The 15154-nt window shown below is 43.5% G+C and overlaps 1 protein-coding gene and 1 non-coding gene across 3 annotated transcripts in view; one reads left to right on the forward strand and one right to left on the reverse strand.

Moving 5' to 3' along the window:
• LOC149447636 (uncharacterized) overlaps positions 1–15154 on the reverse strand; it is a 279294-nt gene that overhangs the window by 58380 nt on the left and 205760 nt on the right. The gene's annotated exons all lie outside the window — the stretch shown is intronic.
• Positions 8200–8272, forward strand: TRNAF-GAA (transfer RNA phenylalanine (anticodon GAA)). Its single transcript has one exon. It is a non-coding gene; the product is annotated as a tRNA-Phe (tRNA).

Genomic DNA, 15154 nt, shown 5'->3' on the forward strand with positions numbered 1-15154 from the left:
TGAGCAGGGATCCCATCTATCTGCTCAGGAATCAAGGCCCTTAAAGATGGGAAGATTTGAAGAGGACAACAACAAGAACAGAGGAAAGAAGCGTTGTAAAAGCGATGAGCAGGGATCCCATCTGTCTGCTCAGGAATCAAGGCCCTTAAAGATGGGAAGATTTGAAGAGGACGACAACAAGAACAGAGGAAAGAAGCATAGTAAAGGCAAAGAGCAGGGATCCCACCAATCTGCTCACGAATCAAGGCCCTCAAAAGTGGGAAGATTTGAGGACAATGACAACAAAAGGGGGAAGAAGAGTGGGAAAGGTGATGAGCAAGGACCCCACCAATCTGCTCATGAATCAAGGCCATCAAAGGAGAGAAGATTTGATGCTCTACAAAATGAGGCCAAAACAATCCAGGACTCCATGCATGCCCTAATATTGCCCAAATGCAAAGCGAATTGGGAAAAGAAAAAATGCAATACCATGCATCCATACAAGAGAAGAGAGGAGGCTTCCCAAAAAGACATCCAAGAGGGACCTTCTGTGGAGGATATGGATAAACCCACTATATCACCTAGAGGGCTGAAGGTGGAGACACCCCAACAATGCTCCAAAAAAGATGAACAGGGATTTGACCAATCTGATGATGAAGAAAGGCCAGCACCTAGTGGGTTAAAGGTGGAGACATCAAAACAATGCCCCAACAACGATGAACAGGAATTTGTCCATGTTTCTGATGAAGAAATGCCAGGACCCAGTAAGTTAAAGATGGAGACACAACTACAATGCCCTAACAATGAGGAAGTGGGAATTGATCAATCTGCTGGTCAAGAAAGGCAAGCACCTGTTTGGTTAAAGGTGGAGACATCAAAACAATGCCCCAACAATGACAAACAGGCATTTGTCCTCTTTTCTGAAGAAGAAATGCCAAGACTCAGTAAGTTAAAGGTGGACCAATCTGCTGATGAAGAAAGGCCAGCAAAAAATAAAGGATTTCATGCTGTACAGAAATGGGCTAATAAGTTCCTGGGCTTTATATATACCCCATTTTTGGCCAGGAGAAATGGCATGATAAGCCCATCAGATTCAAGTTCAGCTACATCTCCAACATTCAACGAGGCAGACAGCAATGTGCTTTGCACCAACGTGGGAAGTTGTCGGCCAGCAGATTTTAGCCTTGACAGCCTTATCTTTCACAAAATACTTGGCCAAGGAGCATTCGGAAAAGTAAGTAATCAAAGATTTCTGAAAAGCAGGAATACACTGTTTAGCTGTTAATATGTTTTCACAACATTTTCAGCAATTTTAAACCCAGTTAAAGGCTAAATTCACCTTCTAGGAGCATGTTACTTGTTATACCCATATTTAGGGTGTAACATGCTCCAGCAGTAACCCCCCCCCCCATACCGCTTGTGACAGCAGCTGTCACATCTCAAGAACAGCACGGCTGTGCCAAACTGCAGCCACACAGCCGTGTCATTCATTTATAGCAATCTGTGAATAAATTAACTACAAGTCCTGTCTGGCACTGCGGAAGATGGCTTGTATTTTTCAATGAACTACGAGGGTGCTGATGGGTGCCTTCCTAGTTCATTCACAAGCACTGCAGCTATCAAACTAACCGCTGATATGCAGGTACAGGATGAAAGCTACAGGGCTCATCTACAGGAGCCTGACATTGCACCCCTGATCCACTGATCATGGGTGCAAAGCTGTGCAGGCTCCTTTAGGAAAAAATAAAAACATTTCTTTTTTTGCAAAAATATGTGCATTTATTATTTTTTCACAAAAGGCAAACTTATCCTTTAAACTTGCTAAAAGCCTGCTGAGTTCATGCTCTAAGAACTCAGCTAAGACTAACAATTATAGCCAGGCTGGGGGTTGCTGCTAGGGACCCAGAGGTAACCTTTTCAGAACCCGGTGCTGAATTGCTTCTAATCATTTGTGTCCTGTGTTTTCTTTTAGGTCGCCCTGGCATCCCATCCCTCTGACAAGAAACTGGCAATCAAGGTGATAAACAAGAGGAGATTATTAGCTGAAAACCCTAACTCCGCCCTTCTAGAGAGAACAATACTTGAGAAAGTTGGGAAGAGTTCCTTTTTTACACATGCCTATGGAACTTTCCAAACAGAAGTAAGTGTCAAATTATTGTCTATCATTCATTCACTCATCAAAGCACATCCATATTATCCACTTAAACTCCACATCCAGCACGGACTTAGAATCAAAACCAGAAAAACATGAGGGATGGTCCAGCTTTAAAGAGTCTGGGACATGAGAGAATTATGGTGGCTGCTATTGCAGAACTCCTTTTTTTGGGGGAATTCTGGTTCTCCCTGGTTGTCTTGCTCTTACTTTGGCACTTGAGTCGCTGTACTTCTCTCACGACAGAGTCACATTAATGGCAGCCTGTTAGAACTGATAACACTACATAGAGAGATAACCTATATTTTATGATAATAAAATAGCTGCTATGTCTTTATGGATGCTGCATGCAAAAAATAATACAGAGGGGATGACTTACTAAATGCAAACAGACTGTGCACTTTGGAAGTGAAGTTTTTAGCTTAGTAAATGAGGAAAAGCTCTGCTGACTTCCATCATCCAATCTTTTGCAAGCAAAAATGTTTTTTTCTTCCTTGTACCTGATTGAGTGTTCTTTGTAAAGTGAAGCTTTAGCTCATTTACTAAGCTCTGGAACAACTACACTTGTGCACAATCTATTTGCCTTTAGTAAATAAATCACAGAGTGTGAAAAATTCTAGTTGATGCTGCCAGAAATCCAGCGCTGTCCTGTGTTATCAAAAGCAGTCTTATCAGCCCTGCTCAGTTCTCCTCTGTGAACTACAACACAGCTCCTTGTAGGTTATAGAGACGAGGATGGGGAAAGAGTCTCTGTAGTTTGACATACTTATTGTTCTAGGGTGACAATACAGCACCTCCACAGATACAATATATTAGGTGAACATCGTCACCCTAGGATAGGTAGTTTATTTGTGGCTGAATAAGAAGGTGAAAACACAAGAAAAATGCTAGAAAAAAAAACTAGTACAGCCACCATATCTGCGCATTGGTAAGCTGCAATATATTACATTTTTATTCTAGGGTTTGGATATGCTATGAACAACCCCATATTTCTGCACTTCTGCCAAAACACAAAATCTATTTTTGTGCCTAATGCATATCCTATTCACTCTGCCCTTTTTTAACTTATATATTTTTCTCTGTCTTTTACAGGAAGACCTCTTCTATGTTATGGAGTTTATGAGTGGAGGAGAACTCCGCAATGTAATCACGTCATCTGCTCCATTATCAACTGCTGAAATAAGGTAAGACTCCCAAAGATATGATCTACGTGAAGGGTAAGGGTTAACTGCCATGATGAAGGATTTATGTAAATATAGTAATATAATAAACCTTAAAAATAAAGGTCCACCCACACCAACCCTCTCCTGTAATCCTCCATCAGGCAAGAACCTCTGCTCCCCCCTTCCTTACACATACTCCTCTTCCTTTTACCCCCCAAGCCCTTTCTTTCAGCCATTAGGAGCAAAGTACCATACAATTCAATTTTGTAGAGATCAAACTCCCATGATCACATGATGTGACTAATCCCTACAAGATACTACTAATACTACTACTAGTGACTGGAGTAGAAAATTTAGCAGCACGATTGATCTGCTAAAAATATCTGTGTAGCTCTAGCCTAACGTGGTACCTGCCAGAAAACGTTTATATCCTTTAGTTTATCTTAAAGTTCAAGGTGGTATTATCCAATCTCTATGGGCTGGTTTATGACCAAAGACTATATTACCCAAAGAATTGGATAGTGCCCATCATTGTGAGATTAAGGCAGGCCATATACTGTACATTGGTATTTTCTCTCCTGCAACCCGAGGTTGCAGATAAGAAAATCACTCAATTTCCCCATAAACACAATCAGTGTTGATGGTGAATCCCTCTCACGGAGCTATTGTGTTCCCCTGGGGAAGGGGGGGGGGAGATGGGATGGAGCCGGCCCTGCTAGGAGAACACAGTGATTATTGCGAACAGCTATAGCTGCTGGCAATAATCACATGAAAAATCCTACAGGCTGGTTGTACCCAAGTCGTACAACAATCGAACTGGGTAGAATGAGCCTGCCCATAGATAGTGCAAATCTCAGCCTGTCCCTGCAGAAATATGTTTAATACATTCCTTCCTATGGCTTGGAAGAAATCATCTATTAATCATTTGTTTACTTATGCTGTGAGGCGTGTGATAATCATAGACCTTTTCTCCTTTTTTACAGATTTATTGCTGCGGAAATGGTATATGCGGTGCAATATCTGCACAGTCGAGGAATCATTCATAGGTAAGTGAGCAGTGTTTCTGAGGAAGCTCCACTTCCCCATATTGCAGATTTTAATTAAATATAAAATCAAACTGAGAGTCTCTCTCATTATAAGTGCAGTAATTGCAGATGTCCCCTTCTAACACTGTGCCACGTCCCATTCAGCAGCCACAGGTGCAAAGCTTTCTTTGGGCCCCATCAATCTTCATAGACCAGTGGAAGAAATAATATTGAGGCGCACTCCATCAATCTGCAATTTCTTCTCGTTCTCCAGCTAATGGAGAATCCTGTAGCCCCACTCCATTCCCCTCCCTCTGTCCATCCACAGGTTGCCCAGACATTACCCCAATATCTGCACACAGTACCTTGCCATGTCCAGAGAGTTCCAGGGGGCCCTTCCAGGTATTCTCGGCAGGGGCATAATAGGAAACAAGAGTGCCTAGGTCAGCACCCAACAAAACACCTCCCTCATCCCCCTTCCCACACCCCAATCTAGGAATACCTTTGCACAGGGTATGTGTGAACGGGTCCCCCAAACTCCTGTGAGGGTAAGGAACTTTCCTGGGATGAGGTTCCTTGGCTCGATCACCTCTGGCCGGATCAAGGTGACTTCTGCCCCGGTGTCCCGGAAACCAGTTACAGACTGGTTGCCACAGTGACTGGATGCAAGTTGGTGGGGGTTACCTGTATCTTCCTGTGGACGAACAGCGCGGAAGAAGAGTTGCTGGCCGGCTGGCCAGATGATGTTGTCTGCTTCTGCTCAGGACACTGCATCCTGAGATGTCCGGCTTTCCCACAGGTGAAACATCTGCAGTTGTCAGGCAGGGATGGCTTGGCTCCCAGTGCTGCAGATGTGGGCGGAGGGGAAGCTTGACTCACAGACGTAGGAGGGGTTGCTTTGGGCGATTTCCCCCCTTTCCAGCTGTTCGGATGAGCCTTGCGATGGTCATACACTCGTGTGTGGACGAAGGTATCTGCCAAATCGGCTGCAGCTTTAGTAGATGCTGGCTCTCTCTCCAAGACAAACTGTCTGACGTCAGCCGGGCAGATGTGCAGAAGTTGATCTCGTATCATGAGATCTTCCAAAGACTCGTAGGAGTCAGCTTTCAGTCCCTTAGTCCACTGTCGGAATGTGGTGCGTAAGCGACTCGCCACATCCGTGTAAGAGTCCCCAGGTCCCTTTTGCATGGACCTGAACCGCTTGCGGTACACTTCCGGGGTCATCTGGTACTTCTGGACAATGGCATCTTTTAGAACTTCGTAATCGTCGTCCTGCCCCTCTGGCACTTCTACAAATGCGTCCAGGGCCTTGCCTCATAGCCCTGGTGTCAGGTACCGAGCCCATTGAGTTGGGGGGCACATGGTACTGACGGCACGTTTTTTCAAATGACAGTAAGTACGTGTCAATGTCACTATCTTTTTCCATCACTGGAAACTTGGCTGAGCCCACGGCCAGAGAGGCATCCCTGTGCTCTAGGACCCGGGGTTCTGCACCTGTTGCTGGGGCTGGCCTTAACATCTCCAGCTCGTGCCGACGATCAGCTTCCCTCTGCACCTGGCGCTCCTCTCTGTCAGCTGCTGCTTGGTGTTCCGCAGTTTTTCTGTCAGCCGCTGCTTGGCGTTCCTCTCTCTCCGCTGCTGCTTGGCGTTCCTCTCTCTCCGCCGCTGCTTGACGTTCCTCTCTCTCCGCCGCTGCTTGGCGTTCAAGGAACTGCAAGTAGGCCAGAGGATTTGTCTCCTGGATGTGTTCCAGGGCTTCCTGCATTTGAGGAGAGTCTATGCTAGTTACAGGCACTCCGGTGCTGGCCCGCTCAGGCGGTGGTGTGATGATACCATTCGGTGAACCTCCAGTGTCAGTTTCTGTATGCCCATCCTGCGAGGCCGTCTCTGAGCCGCTGGGAATGTAGGCAGCGGGAACCCCATCATGTTCAAGTTCCCCCGAGTTCTGATCTGCTCGGATATCATACTCCACTAGATCACTAATCAAATCTTCACGATTTTTGCGACCGACATCCAATCCTCGTGAGGTACATTCCGCACTCAAACCACTTTTGCTCATTTTCTTGTATTCTGCTGCACCAGGCATGATTGCAAGCAAAGATAGAATAGAAAGTAGAAAAAAGGAAGGAGCTGTTGCTATATGTCTGTCTGTCTGTCTGTCTGTGTGTGTCTCTCTCTCTCTCTATAAAAAATATGCACCGCTTGTTTCTAAGGACTGTTTCCACAAAGGTTACATTCCTTCAGTGCAGAGCTAGTTTTTAAAACTGCACTGAAGCTCTTAATGCAACTATCCCACGTACGCTGCCAGCCAATATGTCACGATCGCGGCGTCAGACCCCAGCCCTCCTCACCAAACACGTGACCGAAGGACTAGCCGATCTAAAACCGCGATGTCACGTGCGTAACAATGCCACACCCAGCTGCACCCTGCACAACGATTTTCCAGCTAATTATGCCACAATCGATGTACCGGCAGCCTGAGCGATTGTTACTGGGTCAGGTTAATTACGCAATTAACTCTTCACACTGCCACCACCTTCTTTTTGTACAGAGAAAGAGGAAACGCGGCAATATCAGCTAAAACACTGTAATGGTTGAGATAATCGTCTGCATAATACGGTCACCGCAGGACGATTATGCAGAGAGTTAAACAAACACAGTAGCGTTCTCTTTAGAGGCAGGAATTCGTAAATTGCAATAAAGTGCTAAAGAAACAGTTCAACGCTTTCAGAAAGGAAGATTTATTACTAAAAGGTCAAACGGTTGCAATAAAAATATTTACAGAAAAAGATGTAACTAAGATATATATATATATATATATATATAAATATACAGAGACTATTAGCACAGCAAAGAGATATCAGAGAGAGGTGAAAGGGTTAAGGTACTTGCTAAAGTCCTGGGTTAGCAGATCCAAGTTTCAGAGCAAAAGGGCACGGGTCTCCCCAGGTGGTATTGATGTGAAAATGGGAGACTTCTTCAACTACCACTCTTAGGCCTGACAGCCCATTTTGTAGTCCCCAGCAGGGGGGTGTCTTTGAAGTCAAGGACCAATACCCTGCTTAGGGCGTGGAGGTATGGGTGGATACCTCAACTAGAACCAAAATCTTGCGTAACTCATATTTTGGCCCATAACTTTCCAACTGCACAAGTGACATTCCACCCGTGGTTAGATTATTATGCAGACACGTCTGAGGATTGATTAGATATGAATTATGAAATTATACACTGTACGGTTCACGAGATCTACTTTTCTGTTTTCCTATGTATTCGAGAGAATGCGAGTGACCTATCAAACTGTTCGCCTTCTCGTGGCCAATCTGACGATAGGTCCGGTTTTTATGTAAGTCTCTCATATTCCAAGATATGAGACATAGGGGAGAAATGGATTTTGAAAAGTGTTGATCTGATTCTGTCACCTACGCTGAGTTAGGTTTATTAGGTTGGAATCTCTTTCAACTCCTGGGAAATCTCTTCCGAGGTGTTACAATTTGCAGGTTCTTTGGACAGGGAGGCCCCGGCTCCCTTGGGGGGCTTTATAGCTCCTATGACCATCCTGTGACATTCCCAACTCACACACATACTGGCCAAATGTCGCTGGGCCTCTCTAAGGAGGGAAGGGGGAAGAATGAGGGAGAAATATATTTGCCAAGATGGTTAATCCCTTTGCCAAGATGTAGGTTAAAGCCAAAATGGTTGAACCGCGTCCATCTCTGGGTATACGCTGTTACACCCCCGTCCTCTAGGCGTCCCAGGCTAGTACTGCTAGCCTCCACCATCGTTTCTGTGTCACCCCAAACTGCTACTGCTAGCCCCCCAATATCCGACCTCCAAGCAAACTTGTTAATACAGAACTAATAAAACCTACACCCCTAAATTTGCTGAAATAGCTCAGTTGGAAGAGCGTTAGATTGAAAATCTAAAGGTCCCTGGTTCAATCCCAGGTTTCAGCAGCTGTTGGGGTGTTCCCAGGAGTTTGAGGAAGTAGAATCGATCTGGATCAGCCAAATAGAGAGCAATATATGGAGACCTGGTGAGCCATCCACTTGTCTATGAAACCACGAGCATTACTTTATTGTAATAAACCTAGTTTTATAGAAGGCACGACGATTTATGTTGTAGACCTCTTTCACACGGAGCAAAGTCTGCACTGTTTTGACACCCGTGCTCGATCAGTTTCTGCCCGGCAGACAAGGGTGGACCCCTGTCAGCTCTATGGGCAGCTGTCAGTTAACATCAGGCTACCTCCAATCTGGTTTGGAAAAACAGAAAAGAACACAGTCCTATTCCAATTTGTTTTCCTGGACTCAGAGGACCTTTCGTATATTTATTATGCACTATTTGTGACTTATCACACATGATGAGTGTTTTATACCATTCATATTTGTTTGTCAATAATATATTGGTTTGCTCCCAGAGGCTTATTTTTTATAACTTTTTAGATTTTTTTAGCTGTGCATTTTCTAGCTTGGTCAAGTATTGTGGATTTTGCACTTTTATTTACTGGACTATCTAAATATCAATCACTCTAAGGCAGAGTTAGGCAACCTTTGAGACAAGGAGATCTATCTGAATAACATAGGAGAAATCAAACATCACTGGGCACAATGTCTCCCCCTCAACGCCTGATTTAAACCGATAATTGCCTTACTACCTCACCGCAATAACATGCATTGCAATTATAGGTTTAAATCAGGTGGTAAGGAGGCAACATATCTTTTCCTCATCAGCTGTAAAACATATTTGGATCACTTTTCAGAGGAGCAGCGGTGCCTGTTGCACTTGTGAATGAGCCCTAAGTTGCAATTGGCAGGGACATACTCAGGGCTCGTTCACATGTTAGGTTGGGGGAAGGGGGGGGTCGATAAAACCATGCGGTTTTACTGCCTTCAATCCTTACCCCCTTTAGCAGTCAATGGTGTACATATGCTGCAGCAGGAATTATACCCTCTGTCGCTTTCTGTGGGTGCAACCGCTCACCAATCGCAATGCATTCATGTAAATGGAGCCACTCTGCAAGTGCCCCACAACTGCGTGCATGTATGGGGGTCCAAGGGGTTAAAGCAGGTAGTGAGGCGGCAAACCAATGCTTTCTCATGCCTTAACCCCTTGGTCGCTGTACTGTATAAGACTGAAGGGTTCTTGCAGAGTGGTCTCATTCACTTGAATAGATCGTGCTTAGCTTGCAATATCCGCCAAACCTGACAGGATATATAGTTCCTGCTGTGCCCACAACAGGTGTTTACACCAGGCAACTACAGATAAAGAGGGAGCAGTTAAGGGGGTAGTAAAAGAAATAAAAAAGAGCAAAAAAGAAAAGAAAAACAGTTTGACTATGGGGTTTTACCCCTCTTCCCCCCCAAACAGCAAATGTACACAAGCCATTGCTATCCTGAGCCACTAAAAAATTAGCTTGCCCTGTTTTAGATGCTATTTTGCCCAGTTCTGTATTGTGTTAGACACTCTGACGTGAAAATGTTGCAGGAGAGAGAAGAGCCCTCTTTCAGTACACCAACGAGCTCTTCTGTCTTGCAGCTGCTGCTGGCACAGCTCTGGATAATACTAACAGGGATAAGAGGCAGAGTGCAGTTGATATCACTCCGCCTTATACTGCAGCTGGAACTACAGAGGAGGTATAGACAGATGTGGCCGCCTGCTCCTTCTGCGACTCAACTGAAACCACAGTAGTAGTCCCACTGTTCATATAGGATTGCATTTCATTTATTCGTGTGAGGTTTGGGGGGACTGCAAGTTGAGGGCAAGATCTACCAGTCACCTGGTCGCGATTGACCGGTAGATCGTGATCGACAAGTTGCTGACCCCTGCACTCAGAGCATCTGTTTAGCCCTTCTGAATGCATTTTCTCCTGGCAGGAGAACAGCTGCTTGAAGAAGTGTTTAGGAGCTACTGTACAGCACTGAGCATACCCTTTGGCGCTATATAAATACTGTATAATAATAATAATAATAATAGGAGCATCAAGGACAGGGTGGTAAAAAATCAATGAATTTTTAAAAAAAAAATTTAAATCTGATTTTTTTTTTTTAAATCTGATTTTTTTTAATAAAATGCTTTTTGAGGAAAATATATTACCATCCAAAGGTTATTCCATCATGAAATAAGGATTAGCTTTTTAATTATGTAGAATAAGGCTGTATAGGTTTAATTTTTTTGGTAAATAAATTCCATTAATCCATTCACAATGTCATGCTCTTCCAGAGGTTTTTGTAAGATTATTGGGCAGTTTCTCTGCCTACAAGATATTATCACAGATGATCGGTTTACTTTTGCAGTTCTCAAAACTGAATTTGACTCAGCGGAGATCACATGCCTCTTCTTCACAGCAAAAATGTTATAACATGAACAGAGTTAAGAAAAAGACCTTCATCCTAACTTCTACAAACCTATGAATACAGAATCAACCCCTTCAGTGCTAAGTTTCAAGAAGTTCAGTGAATAGAATAGAAACAATATTTTTCTGATTGTTTGGAGTGGAATAGATCTGCACAAGAAGAAAGTGAAACTAAGTGTGAGGAGGAAGGGGCTGACAGTCTAAGTTTATTAAAATATATAGATTTTGTTTAGCCAAATTAGTTAACAAACATGGATGTTTAAGCAAATCACATATGCTGGAATGTTATTGTTTCAGTTGAATAAATCTATTTAAATTGTTATTATTAAGGTAATGATTATTTTTCTCCTTCCTAAGTACAACAGAAAAGTTGTCCAAATATGAATGATTAACCTATTAAACTGGGGATAAAAAAACTAATATGAAAAGTTGTTATTCTAAAAATCTTCATCTACTTGCATATTAAAGTTATACCAGCAAGAATTAGTCATTATGTAGAAAATGAGGATTTAAATCAAACCTTACTGACTAGTGATTTAAATCAAATCCACCCTGATCAAGGATTTGAGTGTTAATGGATTCCACTGGCCAGAATATTAATCTATTCTGGCCATTGCAATGCATTAATGTCCAAATGCTAGATGCCTCTAGCATTTAGGTGTGTTTACACGTTTAGGCACGCCTAATTTTTTTTTTTTGTGCTGTTCAGCTCCTCTCCTTAATACGCCTTTGCTGTTTTTTTTCAGCCTGCAAATACTTCTCTTCTAAAAGGCCTGAAAAATGCCTATGTGTGCATGATCACATACATAGACTTACACAGAGGTGCGTTTACACTCTGAAAAAAACCCCCCAAACACCTGTAAACGTCACATTTTTTTAAGTCCTATGTGCCTGAGACCTACGTGTTTAGCTGCTCTTCGTTATTAGAGTTTCTGGTTGAATTTTTCTTTGCTACACAGGGATCGGAGGCTTGTATAAAGTTGAAATTAATGAAATGCGTGCATTTAACCCTGCGACCGCCAAACTAATTACCCTTGAGAAGAGGCTTCGGGAGACTGGTCACACAGATGGAGGAAGTCTTCCAGAAAGAGGAGTAAAGTAAGTATTACACCTTATACCTGTACCCCCTAGACATAATGAGCATTTAACCCTTGCGGTGTTGGAGCCCACTTCACAGGTAAACTTTTTCCTGCCTGGATTGGGGATTTGAGTTCTCAGAGACACTGAAAGTAAATCAGTTTAAAATGCCCCTAAACTACCTATAGTGTTAGTTTCCATTTCAAGGGTATTAGGAAGCGTTTTTTAAGCTCTTTTTTTTTGGGGGGGGGGGAGGGTAAAATGGAAAGAACATTGCTGTAGAGCTCCACACTTGCACTAAAAATGCCATTGAATAGCATTCACAGGGTCCTTCTGTTCACATGAATTGAGGCGTTCTCCATGCTTTGCAAGTTGTCAACACCAGCCCAACATTGCCAGCAGGATAGAAATCAAAGCATCGCAAGTAAGCTACCTGTCATCCACTCAGCAGCATTCATCTTCCACTGCAGCCAGAAATTCTGAACACGGAGCTATCAGAGGGGTTGATTATTTGTCCCCGGCCTCCATGCCGCTCCTGCTCTTCATTTGAGGTAGTTACCCTCTGCCTCTAATGTACCATATGAAGACTTGTGATGGGGGAACAAAGAGATGATCTCTTCCTGTCATTTCAGGCCAGCTCTGGATCTCCTCATTTAAATATCTTTATACATGTCCTGTACATCCCCCCCCCCCCCCCACACACACACACTGAGGTGCTTCTGGGACCTCCATCTCTGTGCCCTGATAGGGTCAATGTACTGTACACCCCTGTACCCCCAGAGTTCTCCCATCACACATTAATCTCTGAGCCCTGACAGGGTCACTGTACTGAACACCCCTATAGTTCTCCCCTCACACCCAATCTGTGAGCCCTGACAGGGTCACTTTACTGAATACCCTGTACCCCCAGAGTTCTCCCCTCACACCCCAATCGTAGAATCCTGGTGGGGTTACTGTACTCTACACCCTTGTACACTAGAGTTCTCCCCTCACACCTTGATCTTGGAGCCCTGACAGGTCATTGTACTGTACCCCCAAGCCCTCCACTTATACACAGATCTCAGGCTACTCCTGTTGCTAGGTTACTGACAACCATTTCCTCACAAGCCCACTGCAGCCAGAATACATCCCCTGAGACCCCAATATGACAAATATATACATATATACAGAGTGAAATCTATCATTGTATACATACATTAGAGAAATGTCACATAATAAAGGGACAGGCGGATTACATAACAGGACATTACACAGACATCTGGACAGTCTACAGCACTGTTTATCAACCTTTTTTTCAAGGAACCCTTTAAAGTTATGAAAAACCTTGAGGCACCCTTTAAAATTAGGGACAGTCTCAAGGAACCCCATTCTAAGATGTAAAAAACTGTTTTAATAAATGCAGCAACACCCACACATGTAGGAACACCCAATTTTAGAAGGGATTTATTGTTCCAAAGCAAATAAACTTGTGCACACTGATACTGAATAGTATTCCAGTGTTTCTCTATCACTCATTTGATTTGACCCCATTACTGAGAGAGAGGGGCAGGGGAGGGTCAAACAAGCATGCCGTGCAGGTGACCAACATCCTCCATATCAACTGATGGCATCATTTGTTGTTAGGATGCTGGTGGCTAGAAATTTGTAATGGTGCAAAGTGAAAACTATGACTTTGTGTAACTTAAAGGTAGGCTTGATTCACCAGCTGACTTGTATACAATTTTTGGGCTATTTTCTGGCATTTTGCCAAGGCACCCAAGAAGAAAGTTCAAAACACCCTGGTTAAAACAGGCTGGTCTAGGGCAGGAGTGTCACACTAAACCACTTCCAGTCCGGACACTTTCACCCTGGCCTTCCTGTCCAGTCCAATTTTGAGCTTTCAGCACTATCACATTTTGAATGACAATTGTGTGGTCATGCAACACTGTACCCATATGAATTTTTTAGCATTTCTTTTGAGACAGATAGAGCTTTATTTTGGTGATATTTATTCACCACTTGATTTTTATTTTTTTTTGCTATATGAATGAAAAAGTCGAAAGATTAAAAAAAAAAGTGTTTTTCTTATAAAATTTTGCAATTAAATAATCTTTCTTCATAAATCTTGGCCAAAATGTATTCTGTTTTCTTTTTAGTAAAAAAAATAAATAACCCAAATTAGTTTATAACCAAAAATAATTTTAAAACTTTTTTTTTTTACATTTTTATTTTTTTTTATATTATTATTTATGGTTTTTTTTTTTACATACTGTCACCCTAGCAGTACAGTGTCACCAGGGTTATGAAGATTTTTTTTTTTTTACACTGATTGCTTTTACACCCATAAAGGCTGTAAAAGCAATCATTTCTCATTCTCTCTGGCTGCACAGAGCTCCCGTACAACGATCGATGTTCCACTGTGTCCGGAGGACACAGCGGGCCCCGGATTGTGGTGATGTGCGCTTCCAGGTTTATAAACGGCCACCCGCCCGTACACTGCCACTGTCCGGACGTTTATATACAACAGCCGGACGGGAAGTGGTTAAATAAAACAGTGGGCCCCACCAAGGCAACATCATCAAGGGGGCCACATTATATCCTAAGGGGTTAGTTCAATAAAAACAGTGAAGGGGCCCCAATATGGACCCCAGTGTGAAAAAAAAACCCACTGCAGCTTTGACATATTGTAATTAGTTATGAAGCCTTACCTGTAGGCCTTAGCTGTGCCCCATCCTGTCCTGTTGCTAGAACGCTCCAATCAATGGACACTCACCCCCAGCATCACAGGAGAGAGTATTCTCCTCATTGAACCCCCTAATGTCTCTGTCTGTCTCTCTCCCCCCCCCCTCTCTCTCTCCCCCCCTCTCCCTCCTCACCCACTGCTGTGCCATTTGGGACCCTCAGAGGCCTGGCTGGAAAAATCCCAGTCAGGGGCCCCCACATCCTGGAAAAGGTAACCAGCCCATACCACACCATGCCTGGCCAAGGGTCAAATGGCAACCTACGTGAAGATCCAGCATATTCCAAGTCATTCACCTCACTAGGAAGCTTATACTTCAAACCACGACATATAAAACAAGCCACTGCAAATATGAGCAGTGAATGTGTACCTGATCTCCATGACGTCTCCCAGGTCTACTTATGAAGACTGAACCAAGACCCCCACTTAACCAAAGGTCCTCTAAACCACAACCTGGGTCGCAGGATACTCGTACCGGCCTTTATCCCCTCAGCTTCTTTTTACTGCATACAATGCAGGGCCACTGAGTGGATTCTGTACTGCATTCATAACAACATGCACTATAATGGATCGTTGTATACTAGACAAAGACTGTAAACCTTTGGGCTCATTCAAATGGCATTCAGCCCCATGCAAACTGAAGTGATCAGGCTGCTCAGTGCAATACCACTGCACAGAGCAGGTACG

This window comes from Staurois parvus, unplaced genomic scaffold (genome assembly GCF_062004578.1).
Source record: "Staurois parvus isolate SC_StPar_1 unplaced genomic scaffold, SC_StPar_1.0 ptg000678l, whole genome shotgun sequence".
NCBI lineage: Eukaryota > Metazoa > Chordata > Amphibia > Anura > Ranidae > Staurois > Staurois parvus.